The sequence below is a fragment of the Pipistrellus hanaki genome, assembly GCF_964339955.1.
Source record: "Pipistrellus hanaki genome assembly, chromosome: 2".
NCBI lineage: Eukaryota > Metazoa > Chordata > Mammalia > Chiroptera > Vespertilionidae > Pipistrellus > Pipistrellus hanaki.
The window spans coordinates 167,738,475-167,760,316 of NC_140504.1; the positions used below are offsets into that span (position 1 = coordinate 167,738,475).

At 40.8% G+C, this 21,842-nt stretch overlaps 1 protein-coding gene and 1 pseudogene across 3 annotated transcripts in view; both read left to right on the plus strand.

Annotated features, from left to right (window-relative positions):
• The window catches only part of RNF11 (ring finger protein 11), a 44,474-nt gene that overhangs the window by 15,556 nt on the left and 7,076 nt on the right, over window positions 1–21,842 (plus strand). The window lies entirely within an intron of this gene.
• Window positions 783–8,251, plus strand: LOC311617128 (large ribosomal subunit protein eL22-like; annotated as a pseudogene). Its single transcript has one exon. The product of its transcript is annotated as a large ribosomal subunit protein eL22-like (transcript).

The following is a 21,842-nucleotide window of genomic DNA, read 5'->3' on the forward strand; positions in this document are numbered from 1 at the left end:
AACTTTTTTTTTTTTTTTTAATGAACCTACATTGAAACATCATTATCCACCAAAGTTGATAGTTTACGTTAGGGTTACTCTTGGTGGTGTACACTAATATGATTTTGGACAATGTGTAATGAATGACATGGTTCCACCATTATAGCATCATGCAGGATAGTTTCCTTGACCTAAAAATCCTCTGTGCTCCACCTTTTCATCTTTTCCTACCCCTAATCCTGGCAGCCAATGATCCTTTTACTGTCTCTATAATTTTGTCTTTATCAGAACGTTATATAATTAGAATCATACAGTAAGTGGCCTTTTCACATTGGCTTATTTCACTTAGTAATATGCATTTAAGGTTCCTTTAGAAATATGCACTTAAAGTTCCTCCATTTCTTTTCATGGCTTGATAGTGAATTTCTTTTTAACACCAAATAGTACTTCATTGTCTGGATGTTCCATATTTTATTTATCCAATCACTTATTAAAGGACATCTTAGTTGCTTCCAGGTTTTGGCAGTTATGAATAAAGCTGCTAAACACATCTATGTTCGGGGTTTTGGGTGGACTTAAGTATTTAACTCCTTTGGGTAAAAAGCAAGGAATACTTGCTGGATCATATTTGGTAAGAGTATATTTATGTTTAGTTTTATAAGAAACCACCATACTGTCTTCCACAGTGGCTGTGCCATTTTGTATTCTCACCAGCAATGAGTGAGAGTTCCTTTTGTTCTATATCCTAAATAGCATTTGATGTTGTCAGTGTTTTGGATTTTCACCATTAGAATAGTATTTTTTATTTGCTTTAATTTGTAATTCCCTGTATTTATTAGTGTGATCCCCTTTAAGTGGGACAGGATGGCAAGAGGTGAATGAATGGCGTTGGATATTTCCCTTCCCTCACATGGAAGGTTAGAACTAACTGAATTTGAGTATTACCCTTTCTTCAGATAGATTATCATCTGATAAAACCCCACAGGTTGGTGCTGGCAAAATAGTTTCTCCTGAGGGCAAGCCTGATTAGAATAGAATGCTCTGGTATATATCAAAATGGTCCCTTTTCTCCTCCCCCTTTTGGAGGCACTAGAAAATTTTTCTCTGATATTCACTGTGAGGAACTGGTAGAGTTCTTGGGGATAAAACTTAAAAAAGTAGGAGGTCCTCTTGTAGTTTTTAACTCAAACTTGATCTCTCTGAGCCACCATCAGTTATAATTCAGGTTTTCTTGTCCCAGTGCTGGTTTTGCTCATGGTTCCTGCTCCAGTAAATGGTGATTTTCTTTATTCATCTGTCTATCTCTTTAATTTTTGAATCAGTAGTCTGCACTGTAACCTCACTTCTCTGATCAAGTAGAGTTGTTGATTTTCCAGTTTGTACATCATCTTAGAATTTGTTATGGTGGAGTGGTGGCTTATGTAAACGCCTTATAGACTAGAAACTAGAAGTTCTTAATTTTCATAATAATCTGTGAATATGATTATTGTTATTCCCATCTTATAGATGAAGAAACAAGCTTTGCAGTAGAACTGGGCATCCTATGAGTATTGAGTTTTATACAGAAGAGGTAATTGTAATTGCACAGTGTAGCAGAGGAATTGTAGAATAATAAAAGTAGATATGATACACTAGATTTGGCTCAAAGGCCATCATGGGAACCTGGGAGTCCATTTCCAGTAGTCAAATCTATCAGAAAATGGGATATTGGAATCAAGTAGTATATTGAGGTAATGAGACTTATTTATAATGAAGTGGTTGGTTAAAAACATTTCATAAATTATATAATGGTAGGTTTCATATTGCATAGCAATGTTCTGCTAAATTGACAAAAATACTTCTGTACATAACATCTATTTTGTCTTTTGAAGATAAGCAGAGTTGCCACTCAGCAAAATGCTAAAGTTAGCAAAGTGTGTTTTTGGTGTTTCCATGTTTAACCTTCTCCCCGCCCCCCCCCCCCCCCCCCTTAAGTGATCAGGGCTTCCTGTCTGACCATTCTCTCCCAAATCAAAATAAAAGATGGTACATTTATTGTTAATAGATATTAAAGCACTAATTCCTGTCTATTAATTAAAATTAATTGGCCCAGCAGGTGTGGCTCAGTGGTTGAGTGTTAACCTATGAACCAGGAAGTCACGATTCAATTCCCAGTCGGGGCACATGCCCATGTTGCAGGCCTCATTGTTGATGTTTCTATCTCTCACCCTCTCTCTTCATTTCTGAAATCAAAAACATATTTAAAAAAAGATTAATTATAGTACAGTAGGTTCTCAAATTGTTTCCTTCAATGTGGTTTCATTATAACATTAAGTGGGGGAGGGGGGAGGATTGCTGGCTGGGGCCACTGTCTGTGTGGAGTTGGCACATTCTCTCTTCTGGTGGTTTTCTCCGAGTACTCTGGTTTCCTCCTACATCCAAAGATGTGCATTTTGGGTGAATCAGTATGTCTCAGGTGTCCTAGTATGCATGACTGGGGATGTGTGAGTGGCCCTGCCATGGGTTCCTGCCTTGTGCCCTGAGTTGCTGAGATGGGCTTTGTTCACCCTGGAACCTGAACTGGAATAAGTGTATTGGAAAAGAATTATTGTATTTGTTTCTATTAATTTTTCTTAAATGTATGGAAATCTCATATTTATTCAATGTTTAATATTAGAAGTGCTTTGGGTTTTTATTTTAGAAGTTTGGTGATGTTTTTGTGATAAAAAAAATATGAGGAACTTAATTCTTGTTTATATAATATCAATTAACCTATGGTAAAATTGGTTTCTTTATACTAATGTTATTTTATTTAAAGATGCAGCTTCCTAGAACCTGTTAGCAACATTAAGTGGGCACTTACTGTATGGTGTGCATATGTTTTATTTAGCATTATCTCCATTGGTAATTTGTATCCTAGTTTCTTGCTTCTTACTGTAATAGTTTTTAAAAAATGTAGAAAGTAACAGTTGTAGATTTGGAGCTAAGAGAGCTCCAAGGCAATAGGGTAATGGAGGAGCAAAGATAAAAAAAAAAAAAAAAAAAAAAGACTCTTAAAAAAAAAAATAAAAAGGCCCTAGCTGGTTTTGCTCAGTAGATAGAGCATTGGCTGGAGGACTGAAGGGTCAAGGGTTCAATTTCAGTCAAGGGCATGGACCTGGGTTGCAGGCTCAATATCCCCGGCGGCAGTGCAGGAGGCAACCATTGGATGTTCTCTAAAAATCAGTGGAGCTTGAGAGAACCAAGATGGCGGCATAGATAAGTGCCTCTACTCCCTGCCTCCCACAACCACATCAGAATTACAACTAAAATACAGAACAACCATCATTCAGGACCACCTGAAATCTGGCTGGCTGGAAGTCCTACAACTAGAGAAGTAAAGAAGAAAGCATAAGGATACTGTTAGGAGGGGCGGAGGCTTGGAACTGTCTGGTCCGACACCTATGTGTGGTGCTTTTCCGATTGAGAGGGATATTTCAGCTACGGAAACCTCCTGTGAGGAGCAAGGGGTCTCAGCCCCATACCAGACCCCCACACCAGGGTTCCAGAGCTGGGAAGAGAAGTGCCTATAACTTTAGGTATAAAAACCAGTGGGGATTGTGGCTGAGTGACATGGAGGCTAATGGAGATCCAGGCAGTCCCTCTTAAAGGGCCAGCACACCAACTTACACAGACTTGCTCCCTCTGAGCTCCAGCACTGGGGCAACGGCTTAGGGAGAGCCAGGGACATATGGGGAGGAATTGGATTGACTGGCGTAGGAAGAAGAACTTGGGGAAGCTTTCTCCCAGACAGGGGTGCTTGCAAGGGTCATTGTTCCTATACTGGGACCTCCCCCATCACAGAGCTGATTGGCATCCATATCAGAGTTTCCATCAGCAGGGCCCATACCCTTTGCTCCAAGCTGGTGATCCCTGAGATCCTGCCCCATCCAAGCTGTTTGCAGGGACTTTTCCATATGAATGGCCTGTTCTGGCTCAGGCTTCAGGCTTTCCTAAAATCTCTCAAGCATGCAGCAGCTGGCATCAACATGCCCCAAACCTATCAATAAAAGGCCCAAGACAGCTTGGGCACTTTTGGACCCAACACAAGTGGCGGTCATCTGCAGGTCACTCTGAGGCTCCTGCCAAGTGGCCCCAGGCGGTAGCTGACTTTGCACCTCATGGAGGCCCCAGAGCTAGTGCACCTGGTGGACAGTTTCAGACCATATAAGTTTACAACTTTACACGTCTACCAGCAACACATTCAAGAGACAGACTCGGTAAGCACCAAAGCTCCACTGAAGCAAGTCCTGTTCCAGAGAGGTATCTCTTGTACAGCAGTTCTTCCACTGTAATCACAACTGGTACAGCCAATTGGCCTGGAGGAAAATTCCTCCCAGTGACACCAACAGCAATCAAGGCTCAACTACAAACAGGGCACACAGCCCAAACAGGGGCACACCTAGAGTGTCCAGCTCAGGTGGCAGGGGAGGCTGAGCCACTGGGCCCTACTGGACACCTATTACACAAGGCCATTCTACCAATTCCAGGATACATAGCATCTCTACCTAATACATAGAAAAAAACACAGGGAAGCAGCCAAAATGTGGTGACAGAAAAAACAGGTCACAAATGAAAAAACAGAAAAAATCTCCAGAAAAAGAACTAAATGAAATGGAAGCAATCAAACTACTAGATACAGAGTTCAAGGATCTTAATGAGAGTGTCAAGGGACTTAGTGAGATTTTCAAGGATCTTAGAGAGAACTTCAAAGACATGAAAAAGGACTATTCAGAATTAAGTATACAATAACTGAAAGAATAATTTACAGGGATTCAACAGTAGAGTAGAGGACTTCGAGAATCAAATCAACGATTTGGAATCTAAGGAAGCAAAAAACACCCAATCAGAAGAGCAAAAAGAAAAAAATAATAAAAAAATATGAAGCTAGTATAAGGAGCCTCTTGGACAACTTCAAGTGTACCAGCGTTCACATTATGGAGGTGTCAAAAGGAGAAGAGAGAGCAAGATATTGAAAATCTATTTGAAGGAAAACTTCCCCTACCTGATGAATGAAATAGACTTTACAAATCTAGGAAGTTCAGAGAGTCCCAAACAAGAGGAACCCAAAAAGGCCCATACCAAGACACTTCATAATTAAAATGCCAAAGGTTAAAGACAGAGAATCTTAAAAGCAACAAGAGAAAAACAGTAAGAAGAAGAAGAAAGACAAAAAGTGTGAACAATAAAATGGCAATAAATATGTAAATAGTTGAATCTAAAACTTAAATGAACAAAAAAATCTAATGAACAAATTAAACTGATGAATAAAATAGAACCAGAGGCATGGGACTATGGGGCAGAGTGATGAATCTCAGAGGGAAAGGGGGTGAGGGACACAGGAAAAGATTAACCGAAGAACTTACATGCAGGTGGTGAATGGTTGGGGCGGAGTGGGAACCAATTGAGGGGGGCAATGGAGGGGAAAAAAAGGGTACATCTGTAATACTCTCAACAATAAAGATTTTCTTTTTAAATCAGGGGAGAAAATATCCTTGGGTGAAGATTAACAAAAGTAAAAAAGGAAGGTGGGGTATTAAAATCACACAGAGAATCTAATGGATCTACTATAGAAAGTACAACTGCAATTAGATTTAAGTGAAATTTTCCAGTTTAAAAAGGATTTATTTGGATTTTTTAAAAATATTCAAAAATACTATAAAATTTTACATCACCGTTGTCAATATTTTTTGTTCCAATACTTTGGTAATCAGTAAGACTGATTTTCAAGTGGGTCCTTTTTCAAACTTCACGACTTTTATTTTCCATTCTCACTTCTTCTCCTATAAGTCACTGAAATGGTGACTTCTGAATAAATTTTCATCTCATTTTATTGCTTCATAATTGCTAGGTTAGTTATACTCTGGAAGTGGCATCTCCAGAGTCTTGAATTATGTAGGACTATTTGTATTACTGGGTGAAGTAAATTCTGCTTTTAATTCTTTTACTTGGTTTTAATCATTGTATTCTCATTGTCTTTTCCCCACTCTCAGATGGTTCTTGGTCTACTATCAATGTGCCTGCCTGCCCTTATAGTACCTCTCTTAAAATTCTGCATATTGGAAAAATCAGATAGCCAAGTTTGCCAAATTTCCTAGGAGCTGCCAATAGAAAGATCCCAAAGGCAATGCCTATGAGTAAAGAAGCTTTTTGTTTGTGAATAAACTATTTGGGGATTTCATACAAGGACACCTTGTTTTGAAGTTTAAAAGATGTGTTTTTAAAGTTTCCTTGGCACAATTTTGTTTAAGTAAATAAAGTCTATTTTAGTAGGTTATCCACATGCATATGAGAGTAGAAAAGATAAAGGAAAGAAGCCTTCTTTAATATTGAGATAAGCTTATAAGTGTTTCGTTTTTCACATACACCTCCTCTTCCCCACTGTTTCATTATCTGTAATTTCCTCTCATCCCTAGATTTTGTTTCGCAAGATGCTTTTTATTTATTTTATAAAACATGCTTTAATTAGTTAAGGTTCCTTAACTAAGATGTAAGTTCTGCCTTTCTGCCTCTGAGGCCACAATGGCTCCTGTGAAAAAGTTGGTGGCGAAGAGAGACAAAAAAAAAAAAAAAAAAAAAAAAGCAGGTTCTGAAGTTTATCCTTGACTGCACACATATCATGGACACTGCCAACTTTGAGCAGTTTCTTCAGGAGAGAATTAAAGTGAATGGAAAAGCTGGAAATCTTAATGGAGGGGGTGAAACCATTGAAAGAAGCAAGAGTAAGGTCATTGTAACATCTGAGTAGCCTTTTTCCAAAAGGTATTTGAAATACCTCACCAAAAAATATTTGAGAAGAATAATCTACGTGACTGGTTGCGCATAGTTGCTAACAGCAAAGAGAGTTACGAATTGCATTACTTCTAGATATAGCAGGATGAAGAAGAGGAGGAAGATGAGGATTAAAGCTCATTTACCTGGCAAATTTTGTAAGAATTCTTGAATAAAACTTGGGAACCAAGAAAGAAAAAAAAAAAAAAAAAGGAGAGAGAGATCTAAGTTTTTAAGCTCAATGCAATCTTTAGATTGGTGGATACATAACCCTTAGGTTCATAGATCCCTATAGGACCAGGGATAGAACTACATTTCAGTATAACTGATTTCCTTGATAATCTTATGCTTATGTATTCATTAAGAAACAATAAGAAGGGTCCATAAATTTCATCAAATTGCTAGATGTTTCTGTGCCACAAAGAAGGTTAACAATTCCTAAGAGGAAGTCTCTGAATTGCAGGTCATGAGTTCATATCATTGCTGCCAGAAACCACAAAGCCTTTGGGGTTTGAGCCACAGAGTTCTGATAAAGGTGTTCGGTATAAGAATTCAGTTGAATTTTGCTGTTGTAACACGTAGGTAAATTGTCAGACTTCATTTAAGATTAGATAGCATGAAATAGGACCATTTAAAATGGCTAAAATTCTGAAATCCATATAGAAAATTAACTTGAAATATAATTTCTTTGTCATAGATGAAAAAATTTTGTATCAGAATCTAAAAAAATTGTTAAGGGGGAAAGGGAGACATGTAATACTTTAAACAATAAAAGAGAACTTCTATAATACTTAAACAATAAATTTCAAAAATGAAAAAAAATGCTAAGACTTTGGGCTTGCAAACATTTTTTTAAAAACTCATAATAAAAATTCACACCATGCTTCAGTTTATAAAACTGGAAATAAATTTCATAAATCAGTATTGACCTTTATTATATATTCTGTATATTCTATTTTATATTTTTAAAAGCTCCTAACTATGAGCCTTTAAAACTGATTTCATAATCCACAGGTAGATCTTGACTTGCAGTTTAGAAAACATTTTATGATGCAGAGCCAAAAAGATAAGATTGTGAAATAATTTAAAATATTTTGTATGTCTCAAATTTTAAACAAAGTCTCTTAGGAATCCAAACTTGCCTCTCTATAAAAGCATATCCAAGAGAAATGAAAACATGTTTACATAGACACTTTTACACAGATGCTCACAGTAGTATATTATATTTATAATAGCCATGAAGTGGAAACAATTCAAATGTCCATCAACTGATGAATGGTTAGGCTAGAGAATCTGTAGGGGGAGGGGGTGGAATGGGGAATGACTGCTAATGGGTATATGGGGTTTCTTTTGGGTATGATGAAAATGTTCTAAAATTGTGATAATGGTTACATAACTTTTAACATACTAAAAGTCATTCAATTGTATACTTTAAATTGGTTAATTATATTGTGTAAATTGTATCTCAATAAAGGTATTATATTAAACTAGAAGCCTAGTGCAAGAAATTCCTGCGGGGGGGAGGGGAGGGAGCCAGGGGCTGTCCCTCAGCCCAACCTGCACCCTCTCCAATCTGGGACCCCTTGGGGGATGTCCGACTGCCTGTTTAGGCCCGATCCACAATCGGACATCCCTTTCACAATCTAGGACTGTTGGCTCCCATCTACTCGCCTGTCAGCCTGATCACTCCCTAACCACTCCCCTGCCAGCCTGATCGATGCCTGCCTGCTCCCCAGCCAGCCCGATCATCCCCAACTGCCCTCCCCTGACACTCCGGTCACCCCCAAATGCCCTCCCTTGCATATTTCCTCTTTATTAGATAGGGTTTTTTTCTTTAGCATATTGGACAATCCTAACTGGTTTGGCTCAGTGGATGGAGCATTGGCCTGCAGACTCAAGGGTCCCAGGTTCGATTCTGGTCAAGGCATGTACCTTGGTTGAGGGCACATACCCAGTGAAGAGTGTGCAAGAGGCAGCTGATCAATGTTTCTCTCTCACAGATGTTTCTAGCTCTCCCTTTTCTTTCCTCTCTTTAAAAAATCAATAAAATATATATATATATTTTTTTTAAAAAGAAACATTTAAGATTCCTCTGTATCTGCCTGGCTGCTGTGACTCAATGGTTGAGACAGACCCCAGGCTGCCACTGCTGGAAGGGGATCACGCCCTGGCCCAGCTGAGACCCCAGCCTAGGCAGCCATCTCTACCTGGCCGGGGATTGTGAGGGGGGATGCGAGGCCCTAGCCCAGGCTGCTGCCACGGCTGGGGGATCGCGCGACTTTGGTGTAAGGCCCTGCTGGTCTAAGACCCCAGCCCAAGCTGTTACCACGGCCAGGATGATCGCGCAGTGCTGGTGCACGGCCCTGATAGTCTGAGACCCCAGCCCAGGCTGCTGCTGCTGGCCTGAAGATCGTGCGGTGGGGGTGCTGAGTGGCCCTGCTGGCCTGAGACTCAGCCCAAGCTGTCGTCGTGGCTGGGAGATTGCGTGGTGCTGGTGAGCGGCCCCAGCCCAGGCTGCTGACTCTGGCCTGAAGATGAAGTGGTGGGGTTGCGGGCCCTGCCAGCCTGAGACCCCAGCACAGGCTGCTGCTGTGGCCAGGGGATCTTGTGGCTTAGCTGCAAGGCCCTGCCGGCCTGAGACCCCAGCACAGGCTTCCACTGCTGGCCATGGATCGTGCAGGGCATTGGCACCTCCCATCTGGATACCCCAGGCTGCTGCCACTGGGCAGGGATCACCGAGTGGGTGGCGGGTGCCTCCCAGCTAGACACCCTGATCAGCTGCCGCTGGGCGGACTTGGGGACTCTGACGGGGCTAAGAGGACTGGGCGCTGCCATCTTGTGGCTATGGGTGCCTCTATTTTTATCGCAGAGTGATGGTTAATTTGCATATTACTCTTTTTTTTTCTTTTTTTAAAAATATATTTTATTGATTTTTAACAGAGAAAAAGGGAGAGAGATAGCCAGAAACGCAGATGAGAGAGAAACATCGACCAGTTGCCTCCTGCACACCCCCCCCCCAGGGATGTGCCCGCAACCAAGGTACATGCCCTTGACTGGAATCGAACCTGGGACCTTTCAGTCCGCAGACCGACGCTCTACCACTGAGCCAAACCGGCTTCGGCTCTTTTTTTTTTTTTTTTTTTTTTTTTTGATAGGACTAGAGGCCTGATGCACTAAGATTGTGCAAGAATGGGTCTTCTTTTTCCTGGCTGCTGGCACCGCTTTCACTCCAGCCAGAGCCACCTTTCTGCCTTCCAAAGCTGCCCAGAGGCCCAGAGCAGCTGGGGTGATGCGGGGCACCTGTGTCATTGCCATGGTGACGACGCAAGTGTCCCACCCCCGGCCGCTTGGTGCCTGTGTATACAAATTAGCCTGCCATCTTTGTTGGGTTAATTTGCATACTCCTGATTGGCTGGTGGGTATCACAAAGGTATGGTCAATTTGCATCTTTCTCTTTTGTTAGTGTATATGTAGGCATTTTGCCTTTATAGTGATACCATATTTCCTCAATGATGAGATGTGTTTTTTAAAACTGGTCAATGCTTTTTGCAATCAGAATGTAAATTTTAGTTTATATGTACATTTACTGGGCTGAAATGGTTTTCCATTGAGCTTCAAAAATTGTTAGAATCAAGAAATATACTTCCTAAAGAGTTACTTTGCAAAATTCAATCTAAGTTCAACAGTCTTTGGAAGAAATTAATATTTATTGGTGATGTTAGCCCTGGCCCTTCAAAAAAATAACTTAAAAAGGGGGGCGGGGGGGAGGTTATCTGTTAGAGAACTTAATGCAGTAAATGTAATACCAGACTTCCTGAGCTTCAAAGCCAACCCTTGGCTGCTACAGACATATTCTTTTTGGAATTAATACACTTTTTTTAAGCTTACATCTTTTAACTGCTTAAAGGTACATATATCCTGACTCTGATGATAGGTTTTGCAAAGATTCTTGGGCTTATTGCTTTTAGTTTTTAAGAAAGAATATTATTTTTGTATCATCCGTTTAAGGGTGAAAGATAAAGTATGAAATGCATATTCTTATTCTTTGAGCTGGTAAAATTCAAAGATAGGATGCTTAAATGAGAAAAATTCCAGTGTTTTTTGGCTGTAACAAAGAATAACTCATACATTTAGTCCCAGTAATATTTCTTGGTCTACAACTACTCTGGAGCTCTGCCCCACTGGTAAGCAATTCTTTTTCAGTAAGTGGGTGCTATTTCTCATCTGGAAGCTAGTTTGCTTGGTGAGAAGGAAAAGGCAGTCTAACTTAGGGAATAAAATGGTGGTGGTGCTGAGGAGATTCTTGTCTTAAACAAAATTAACTCGGAGGTGCTTATTTTTTTTATATATATATATATATATTTTATTGATTTTTTACAGAGAGGAAGGGAGAGGGATAGAAAGTTAGAGACATCGATGAGAGAGGAACATCGATCAGCTGCCTCCCTGCACACCCCCCACTGGGGATGTGTCCGCAGCCAAGGTACATGCCCTTGACCGGAACCGAACCCGGGACCCTTGAGTCCGCAGGCCGACGCTCTATCCATTGAGCCAAACCGGTTCCGGCCGAGGTGCTTATTTTAATGATTAGAACCAGAAAGCTTTCAAGGAACCAATACCCATCTCTCTTACCAAAGGGCTTCAGGCTTTTTCATTGGGGGGCTCTCCTAATTTCTGCTTCACTCAGCATTTCTAATCTATCTTTTATACTGTCGGTTTCCTCATAACCTCAGTTTACACATGCCTCTTATTTGCTGCTCAATGACCTTTCAGGTCAGTTGTGATTCAGTTTTCCAGTTCTAATTCTAAAAGAAGAATCTAAATAGTTCAGTCTCTCTTCACCACTTAGGAGGTGCATATTATCAAACATTGGCTACCTTGTGGGTCAACTAGAATGTACTGCTATGCCTGTCCCAGAATTGGCCAGGTCATGGGCAGTTTAGGAATAGTAGGACCTGTGGGTGACTAGTATCTTCTTTTTGCTTAGTATTTCTCTATCCCCTGCTATAAGGGATTTAAGCTTCATAAAGACCTTATCTGTTTTGGTCAATATCTCCTTTGCCTAAAACAGTATCTGAAATGTGATTGGGTGTTCAAGAAATACTATAGTTTGTGCCTGGGCTCAAAATGTGACCTTGATTTCAGTTGTTTTGATATTTAGATAGATGAATAAGCTTATCTAATGACTTGCTAATGCTGAGTGCCTGTGGTGATAATGACTACCAACCCTTCTCTAATTAGGATATAGTTTATAACCTTGTATGATAAGTGGTCAGTGAATATTTATGTAACGAATGAAAGAAGCCAACTTTTTCATTTCTTTAAAAAATAAGCAAACAAATGCTGAACTACTTCCCTGGAAGCAGTGTGTTTTTTTCCATGCAGATCACTCTGGTTTGTATATTTTGTCATTAAATATATCATCATATCATTTGTCAGTATCATGGATGGGATGCTAACACCCCCTCTAAATGTATGATTGTATAATTTTTAATATTTCTTTTTATTGATTTCAGAGAGGAAGGGAGGAGAGAGAGATAGAAATATCAATGATGAGAATCATTAACCGGCTGCTTCCTACATGCCCCCCACTGGGGATAGAGCCCACAACCCAAGCATATGCCCTTGGCCAGAATCGAACCTGGGACCCCTCATTCCGCAGACTGACACTATCCACTGAGCCAAGCTGGCTAGGGCTGTGTATAATTTATGTAAAAATTATCCTTTATAGTTCAGGAACTGCATTAATGCTAATCCTTGGATTTTTTTGGTTGGAAGGTTGGTTGGTTTGGGGGTTTCTTGGTCAAGAATTATTGAACAGCAGTTTAAATGTGCATTGAGACCATCTATTCCAAATTCTCCATTTTATGGCCTTGAGTTTCAGTCTGGCAAAATTCAGAGAAAACATTCCCAGTGGGAGACTGCAGCTGGAGAGGGGGTGGTGCCAGCAGCCACTTGTAAGGCTGCAAGGAAAAAATCAGAAGAGCTTACTCTTAGTTCTTACTGGAGGAAAGGATACAGCTTTTTGTGACAAGCTGCATTCTTTAGCAGTGACTTTATTTTTCCTTTACCACAAACCAGACTTGTACTATTTCCAGCCTCAGCACATTATTTAGGCACTTCCCCACTGCATTGTTTTAGTTTCTGAAATTATATCATATTCCCTAAATTCAGTCCAACTTGTAATGCAGTACCCTTCAGATAGACACGTTTACACTTTGATCTGTTTCTTTCTTGGCTTGTAAATTCCCTTGGATTGGGGCCCATTATATTTTTCACAACATCCATCCTTTTATAGGTGCTTCATTATATATTAACAAGCAACTGGAATGCTTCAGAGATTTTTCTCATGAGGGCAGACCTTGCTTTTTTTGTGTGTGACTCACCCTGTCTTTTTCCTTTACTCTGCCTCAGCATATTTTGGAATGCTTTGTTTCTTTTTGTTCTGCGACTTCCACACTGCTGCATTTCTTTCCCTAACACACATTTTAATTTTAAATTATTCATTTTCTTTAGGTTAAATGCTTTTCCTTGGATTGTCTTGTTTGGTTTTGTTTTTTGCATGGATAAAGAAAGCATTAAGGAGGAGAAAGTGTTTCAATTTAGACATTTAAATAGTTGATAGGGATAAAGGGAAGGGGAGAAGAATGATGAATTAGGAAGGATGTCTACCTTGGATGACTAGTGATGTCATTGGAGGAAGGTCCAGATATTGAGCTCCTCTCTTGGTAGGTACTTGACTTACATACCCTATATAATAAAGAGGTAATATGCAAATTGACCCAGACACCCTCACAAAATGGCTGCCAAGACCAGGCCAGCATGGGGGTTAGTGAGGGATGACCAAACAAATGAACCAGCAGGCTGTGTGGGTCGACCAGGCCGGGGAGGGGTGGGGGGGGAGACACTCCTTATGACACTATGTTGTGTGTCATAAGGAGTTCCTGATGACACACAACATAGTGCTACAGTGTTAAGGTGGCAAGATGAGGAAGGACAGACAGGATGGTTTCAGTCCTACATCATTTCTGTAATTGCAGTCAATTTATGGGGCCGGTATGTTTTTATAAGGTTTACAGGCATGTAGGCATGTATTGTTACCAGCAAAGGAAAGCAGTTAACAACTCAGATAGGATATCAACCATTTTAGGAGTGGCCACTGCTCAGTCTCTTCACCCTCATGCTGATCCTATACAATGGAAAGATGATAGACCTGTATGGGTGGATCAGTGGCCATTAACCAAGGAGAAATTAAGTCATATTCATGAATATGAGCAAATAGAGGCTGGTCACATAGAACCTTCCGATAGTCCCTGGAATACGCCTATATTTACAATTCCTAAAAAGGCGACCAGAAAATGGCGATTGTTACATGATCTTAGAGCAGTTAATGCTACTATGCATACCATGGGAGCTTTACAACCAGCACCTTCAAAAATCCCTTTAAATTGGTTTCTCCTAGTAGTAGATTTAAAGATTGTTTTTTCATCATTCCCTTGGCACCTCAAGATAAAAAAAGATTTACATTTTCAGTACCATCTATTAATAATATAGAGCCTATGAAAAGATATCAATGGAAGGTTTTACCTCAAGGAATGGCTAATAGCCCTATTCTGTGTCAAAAATATGTGGCTCAAGCTGTTCAGTCTTTAAGAGACAAATATTCCCAATGTTACATTATTCATTACATGGATGACTTGCTCTTAGCAAGTCCACAGGAAGAACAGACGTTGGCCATGTTTTCCCAATTAGAAGAGGAGCTCCCTAAATGGGGCTTAAGAATTGTTCCAGAAAAGGTGCAGAAAGAAACACCTTTCCAATATTTGGGAACCATAATTGAAAACCAATGCATTAAGCCTCAGAAGGTGGAGATAAGAAAAGATTGTCTTAAAACTTTATTTATTTATTTATTTATTTATTTTTAAAATATATTTTATTGATTTTTTACAGAGAGGAAGGGAGAGAGACAGAGAGCTAGAAACATTGATGAGAGAGAAACATCGGCCAGCTGCCTCTTGCACACCCCCTACCGGGGATGTGCCCGCAACCAATGTACATGCCCTTGACTGGAATCGAACCTGGGACCTCTCAGTCCGCAGACCGATGCTCTACCACTGAGCCAAACCGGCTTCGGCAGATTGTCTTAAAACTTTAAATGACTTTCAGAAATTAGGGGACATTAACTGGTTGAGGCCTTATCTGAAAATCTCTACAGGAGAAATGACAAATTTATTTAGTTAACTTAAAGGTGACTTTACTCTTTCCTCTTCCCGAACTTTAACAGATGAATCTAGGAATGAGTTGCTAAGAGTTGAGCAGGCATTTTCCTCAGCCCAAGTAGCACGGGTACAACCCGAATTACCTTTATTGGGACAAATTAATCCCATTGCAAATAGCCCCACGTTGGGTGCCAGATATAGGAATCTCTTTCAAGGCCCTCGAGGAAAGAGTTCCAATTCAGGGCTCGGGTTCTGGAGAAGGGCTGCATGCAAATGAAGAGACTTGAGACTTGAAGAAATTCAACTTGGCAATATGTGGGGCCAGGCGGTAGTCCAACTCTAGTGGGGGAACTACTCTTGTTCTGGCCCTGCCATCCCCTTTTATTAAGGCTTTGGGGAAAACATCTTAGGCGACATAAACAGAAATTTACATGTAGCCCTTAGGCAGGAAATAACCGAAACTTACATGGGACAAACAAGGTGGAGGCTGCTTCAGCAAACAGTATCTCAACTAAAGGGTGAGTGGTTAGAGCAATTAAGGTTGTTAATCAGCCTGCCTGGCTTCCTGTCAGCATCTCTTTTTAGTGAAACTGATTTGTTTCCCAGCACTCTTAACACACGCCAAAATTCCAGACTTCCATAAGGAAAGCAGGTATTCAGCATAAATCATATTATTTATGCAAAGAGTTTAGGCACAGTATGCTGTCAGTTAGGGAATGGTGAGAACTGTCCCAGAATCTAACTCTTTAAAAATTGTGGTTTTTATTTTCCTGTTTAATCTGCCATTCAGTGGCTTCTAGCTCAGCGTTTTTCAACCGCTGTTCCGCGGCACACTAGTGTGCCGCGAGATGTTGCCTGGTGTGCTGTAGGTGCAGACAAGACAAGAATTTTATAATTTTTCACTATTTTGTTTACTTAATATGTCATAATAAAGTAATTATAAAATGCTTTCTTTGTGTTTATTTGATTCCTATTCAAGAGAATTACTTTATATATAGTCAATATAGGCACAGAGTTAAATTTTTTAACATTTTCTAATGGTGGTGTGCCTCGTGATTTTTTTCATGAAACAAGTGTGCCTTTGCCCAAAAAAGGTTGAAAAACACTGTTCGAGCTTATATTAGAAAGTCCTTTTGCCACCTAGAAAATACCATTGGATCTCTAGGTTCTAAACAATAACTAATACATCAGGCCTTTTTGTATTGTTTTTATTGATTTTGAGTGGGGGAAAGGAGAGGGATAGAGAGAAACATCTAATGACAGAGAAATAGCAGTCAACTGTCTCCTTCAGTCCCCCTGCTGGGAATCAAGCCCATAACCTGGGCATGTGCCCTGACCTGGAATCAAACTGTGACATCCTGGTTCATAGGTCAAGGATCAACCTCAAGCCACACCGGCCAGGATTTCAGGTCATTTTTAACAAATATGCTGGCAATTAAAATTAGGTGTATGTGGTAAGAAGGGTGAGGCCACATCCATTTTTATTTTTAAATATATTTTTATTGGTTTCAGAAAGGAAGGGAGAGGGAGAGAAAAATAGAAACATCAATGATGAGAGAGAATCATTGATTGGCTGCCTCCTGCACGCTCTACTGGGGATTGAGCCCACAACCTGGGCATGTGCCCTGACTGGGAATTGAACCTAACCTCTTCCTTTATTGGTCCACACTCAATCCCTGAGCCACACTGGCTGGGCCATATCCATCATTAAAATATCAAGAGTTCTTAGTCATTTTCTATCCTTTATGGCTTTCTGAAAAGTTACATGTAAACAGAAATTAGAATATTGGATCATTTAAAATATCTAGGTGGTATTTAGAGGGTTTAACAACAACAAATATCAAATAAGAAAATGCATCCACAATGTGAATAATTAAAAGATAGGATTTTAATTTTAATATCTAGTAGTATGTTTCTTCATAAAGTAGATTTTCATTTTCTATTGTGCTTTCTGTATTCTCTGTCCACAAAAGTGAACGATAAAACTGAAAAAAATCTAGCCTCTTAAAAAGCACATGCTTAGAAATATTACTTATAGTTTAGTTCTTTTTGTTTGTAGTAGGCGTGTTCAAGGATTTTGAAGTCCTTTATTACCCGTAGTCTTATACCAGTTGTTCTAGTGTGACTTCATATGTGTCATATCTTGGTGTGGATGTCAGCTCGTCAAGACTGGCCAGTTGGACTGGGACTGTGAGAGTCAGGAAGGTAGTTTAAACTGGGAATTGTAATCCAAGGGTTGAAAAACTCAGAGCTGGCAAAAGTCACAACAGAGGTCAAAATGTTTCTTGTATTAGGGACAAGCCAAAAAGCCAGAAACAAAGCCAGGGACAGTAGCAGTTAGCAAACCAGTCATTGATGATGAGGAGAAAACTAAAGGATGGAATAACTTACAAAAGTTGACATTTACAAAGCCTTTGATGTTATCTTCTATACAAGTATATCATCGCTCTCTAAAGTGCTGCTATTATGTCCTATATTCAAAGATATGAAAAGACTTGGTTCAAGTCACCACAGTAAATAGCCAAGATTCCAGTTTTTTACTATTTCAGGCTGAAAAATCCCATATTCTTAGATAAAAGTGTTTTTTAAATTGTGTTCCATTGATTCATATGATTCTGCTAAGGTATCCCAAGAAGGTATGGGGTGGGAATGGGAGGCTCATCCCTTTTAGGTGACATTTCATCCCAGCCCCATTCTACCAAAGTTAAATATTTTGATTCTAAATAAGATTCCTTTGAACAACAGTTATATTGTTTAAAAACTCAGTGAATTAGTAGTCTATGTTACCTTTTTAAACCAGGTAGTTTATGAAAGTGACACTGGACACTTGAAATTCCCAAAGTGAGTGCAAGGAGAAACTGTCCTATAGAGTTTTAAAACAACTTTCTTAACTTAGGTAGCAGCAGAATTTGACCTTCTCCCAACTTTACAGTAAGAACTATATGAAGTAGCCCACAGGAGTTCCAATTGAAGGACAGACAGAGAAGGTATGATTCGACTTAGAGTTTATTTTTCTACCAGTAATAGAATCTCTTTTCACAGGGGCAGTTTATAGATGGATTTGATGTTCTTGGAAATTCTTATTTCTAGACATTATTGAAATTATAAAACCTTTATTGCAGATGAAAAACCTTTATAGAATCCTTTATTAGAAACTAGAGGCCCATTGCACAAAATCGTGCATGGATGGGGTCTAGCCAGCTTGGCCCCAATCAGAGCAGATCAAGGCCCGAACTGTCAGGAGTAGGAGACAGTGGGAGGTTGGCTGGCCAGCCCGGCCCCAATCGGGCCCAATTGGTGAGGGGGGAAGGGGGCAATTGAGGGCTTAAGTGGCCGTGAGGAGGGGCTGTGGGCAGCTCCACCCCCAAATTTGGTGGGGGGAGGGCAATTGGTTGTCAGTGGCTGTGGGAGGGGCCAAGGGAGGTTGGCTGGCCTGCCCCACACAGGGTGGGGGGGGGGAGGATTGGGGGTGGAGCTGGCTGTGGGGAGGGGCTGTGGCAGTTGGCTGGTGGCCCAGCCCCTGATCAGAGTGGGGGCTAATCTAGGTTGGGGCTGGGCGGGAAGAGGGGCTGCAGGAGGTTGCCGGCCAGCCTTGCTCCTTATTGGGGTGGGGGGTGCGATCAGGAGTGGGGGGGTTAGAGGGGAGGGACTGCAGGAAGTTGGCTGCCCAGCCCCGCCCCCTATTGGGGTGGGGAGGTGCGACCAGGGGTGGGCCTATCATAGTGGGATGGACTGATCAGGGGTAGGGCTGGCGGGGGGTGAGGGGCAGTGCTCCAGCTGGGACTTGGCTGGCCCCCGCTCTTGATCGGGGTGGGAGAGTCCAGTCAGGGGCAGGCCAGCTGGGGGGAGGTGCCACAAGGTTGGCCAGCCGGCCCCATCCCCTGATATGGCGGATTCGTTAGCCACAGCGGGCATCATAGTGACCTGTCGTTACGATTACAGTCCCTGGCTTTTTATATACATAGACTAGAGGCCCATTGCACAATATTCATGCAAGAATAGGCCTTCCTTCTCCTGGCTTCACTCCTGGCCATCCGGGAGCCAGCAAGTCCTCGCTCCCAGCTGGAGCACTGTTCCTGTAGCTCCCTCCACCCTCCTCCCTCCCCTTCATAGCAGGCCTTCGGCCCTCGCTGATCGCTCTGCGCCTGCATATGCAAATTAACTTGCCATCTTTGTTGGGTTAATTTTCATACTCCTGATTGGCTGTAGGCATAGCAGAGGTATGGTCAATTTACATGTTTATCTATTATTAGGTAAGATGCCTTATTTTGATGGCCTTCTTGAAATGTTATTTCAGTGTACTGTTCTTCAAAGTGATGTAAATGGACAAAATCCAGATCATTTAACTCAGGGGTCCTCAAACTTTTTAAAGTGGGGGCCAGATCACGGTCCCTCAGAGAGCTGGAGGGCCGGACTATATGAACTACTAATTTCTACTGTAACACCTCGGCTGCGCTCACTGCCCAAAAAACCTGGCGGGCCGGATCAGACTCCTCTGCGGGCTGCATGTGGCCCGCGGGCCGTAGTTTGAAGACCCCTGATTTAACTTATTGGTCTTCTTGCTATCCAGCAGCCAAGCATAGTATAATGGAAATTACTAGCTTAAAGGGAGTCCAGAATTCTAATTCCAACATTGTCAGTAATTATGTGACTGTAGGTAAGCAAACTTAGGCATATAAAATGGAATCTTAGATGAATTCTAAGATTCCTTTAAAAAAAAATTATTGATTTCAGTGAGGAAGGGAGAGGGGAAGAGATAGAAACATCAATGATGAGAGAGAATCATTGATTGGCTGCTTTCTGTACATCCCCTACTGGGGAACAATCTAGGCATGTGCCCTTGACTAGAATTGAACCTGGGACTCAAGTCCACAAGCTGACACTCTATCCACTGAGCCAAACCAGCTAGGGCCTAAGATTCCTTTTGAGAAGTTTTTACTTACTCTGACAATCCCCTTCATTTTTTAAATTAAATTTTGAATTTCTGCTTTATTGAGATATGATTAATATATTAAATTGTAAATCCCATTCATTTCTTAAAGTAAACATTAGAATACTGTTCTATCTACACTAATAAAAGAGAAACATGCAAATTGACCTTACCTCCACTACACCCACAAGCCACGCCCACCAGCCAATCATCTACACTAATAAAAAAGAAACATGCAAATTGACCATACTTCTGACCATACCACACCCATCAGCCAATCAGGAGTGAGTATGCAAATTAACCCAACCAAGATGCCTGCAGCCATGGAGCAAGCAGGAGGCTTGGGTTTCCCTGGCAATGGAGGAAGCCAAGCTTCCTGCTCGCTATGGCCAGCCCTGGCCTCCACTCAAGGCTACAAACTTTCAATTATAGAAGATAAATAAATCCCAGATACCAGGGCCTCTGCTTGGGAATGGGCAGTGGGACATCCCTCTAGGGGTCCCAGATTGGAGAGGGTGTGGGCTGGGCTGAGAGACACCTCCCCACCGCCCCCACTGTACATGAATTTCGTGCACTGGACCTCTAGTATTAAATATTAAAACTGCAATAATAATAGTTAATGTTTATTTATAGAGCCTTTATATATTTATCTCATGCTGTACCAGATATACTTGCAATTCCCATCATATATATATATATTTTTTTTTAATTAATTTATTTTTTTTTTCAGAGAGAGAAAAAGAGGGAGAGATAGAAACATCGATGTTGAGAGAGAATCATTGATCAGCTGTCTCCTACACTTCCCCTACTTGGGATCCAGCCCACAACCCCCAGGCATGTGTCCTGACTGAGAATTGAACTGTGATCTGGTTCATAGGTTTAAGCCCACATTGGCTGGGCCCCATTTATTCTTACAGTGGTCTTAGTACTTTACATATGAAGAAACTGAGGCTCATAGAGGTTAAATAACTTGGTCTGAAAGTTAAAAGTGGCAGAGCAAGGTCAGTCTTTTTGTCTCTGAACCATGAAACTTTTCTGCATTGAAAGCTTGCCTGCTAGGTATAAAACCTTGAAGGGTTGACTATCTAAACCCGAGATGAAATTTAATAACTAATAACTAAAACTAAAGTCATATAACTGTTATGTACTGTAAACCTGGTTAACAAAGTTACTTTTCTAGGGCATAAAACAGGAATATAAATGTTCTTGGAGTTTGAACTACAAACTGAAAATTTCGTGTATACACAAAGCTTATTTAAAAGGAAATGTTCATTTATTTTTAAAAAATTGTTTATAAAGCAAAATATTGCCTGTAGTCATAGTGTTATAGAAATACATGACTGAAAGAAAGCTTTCAAGCTCTACCAGAGAAATTTAGAAATATAGTTTGGTACTTATATTTCTCTGTGAAAGCTAGAACAGGATTGGTGGAAGGAAGTGGAAGAGGGGATGGGAGATAAATGGTAATGGATAGAGACTGCCTGGAGATGGTGAGCACACAGTACAGATGATGTGTTGAAAAATTATGCACCTGAAAACTATAGACTTTTGTTAATCAGATTCACCCCAATAAATTCAATAAAAGGGGTGTGGGAGACCAATTGGCATTCTCCTCACTTGATGACTGCATATGTAACTGAAGTTTTCTGTATTCTGTATAATCTTCCTAATTATAGGCAGACAATACCTATGTAATTAAGCTGAGACTAGAAGCAGAATTTGTTAATATTGGATGTCAGGGAAGAGGATTTGGGAATGTTTCATTCATGTCAACAACCTACTTCATAGGGTAGAATTTAGACCAATGGACCTGTAGGGAAAGATTTTTAAAAATACTAAGAGCAGCCAAAACTGGTTTGGCTCAGTGGATAGAGCGTTGGCCTGCTGATTGAAAGGTCTGAGGTTTGATTCCAGTCAAGGGCATG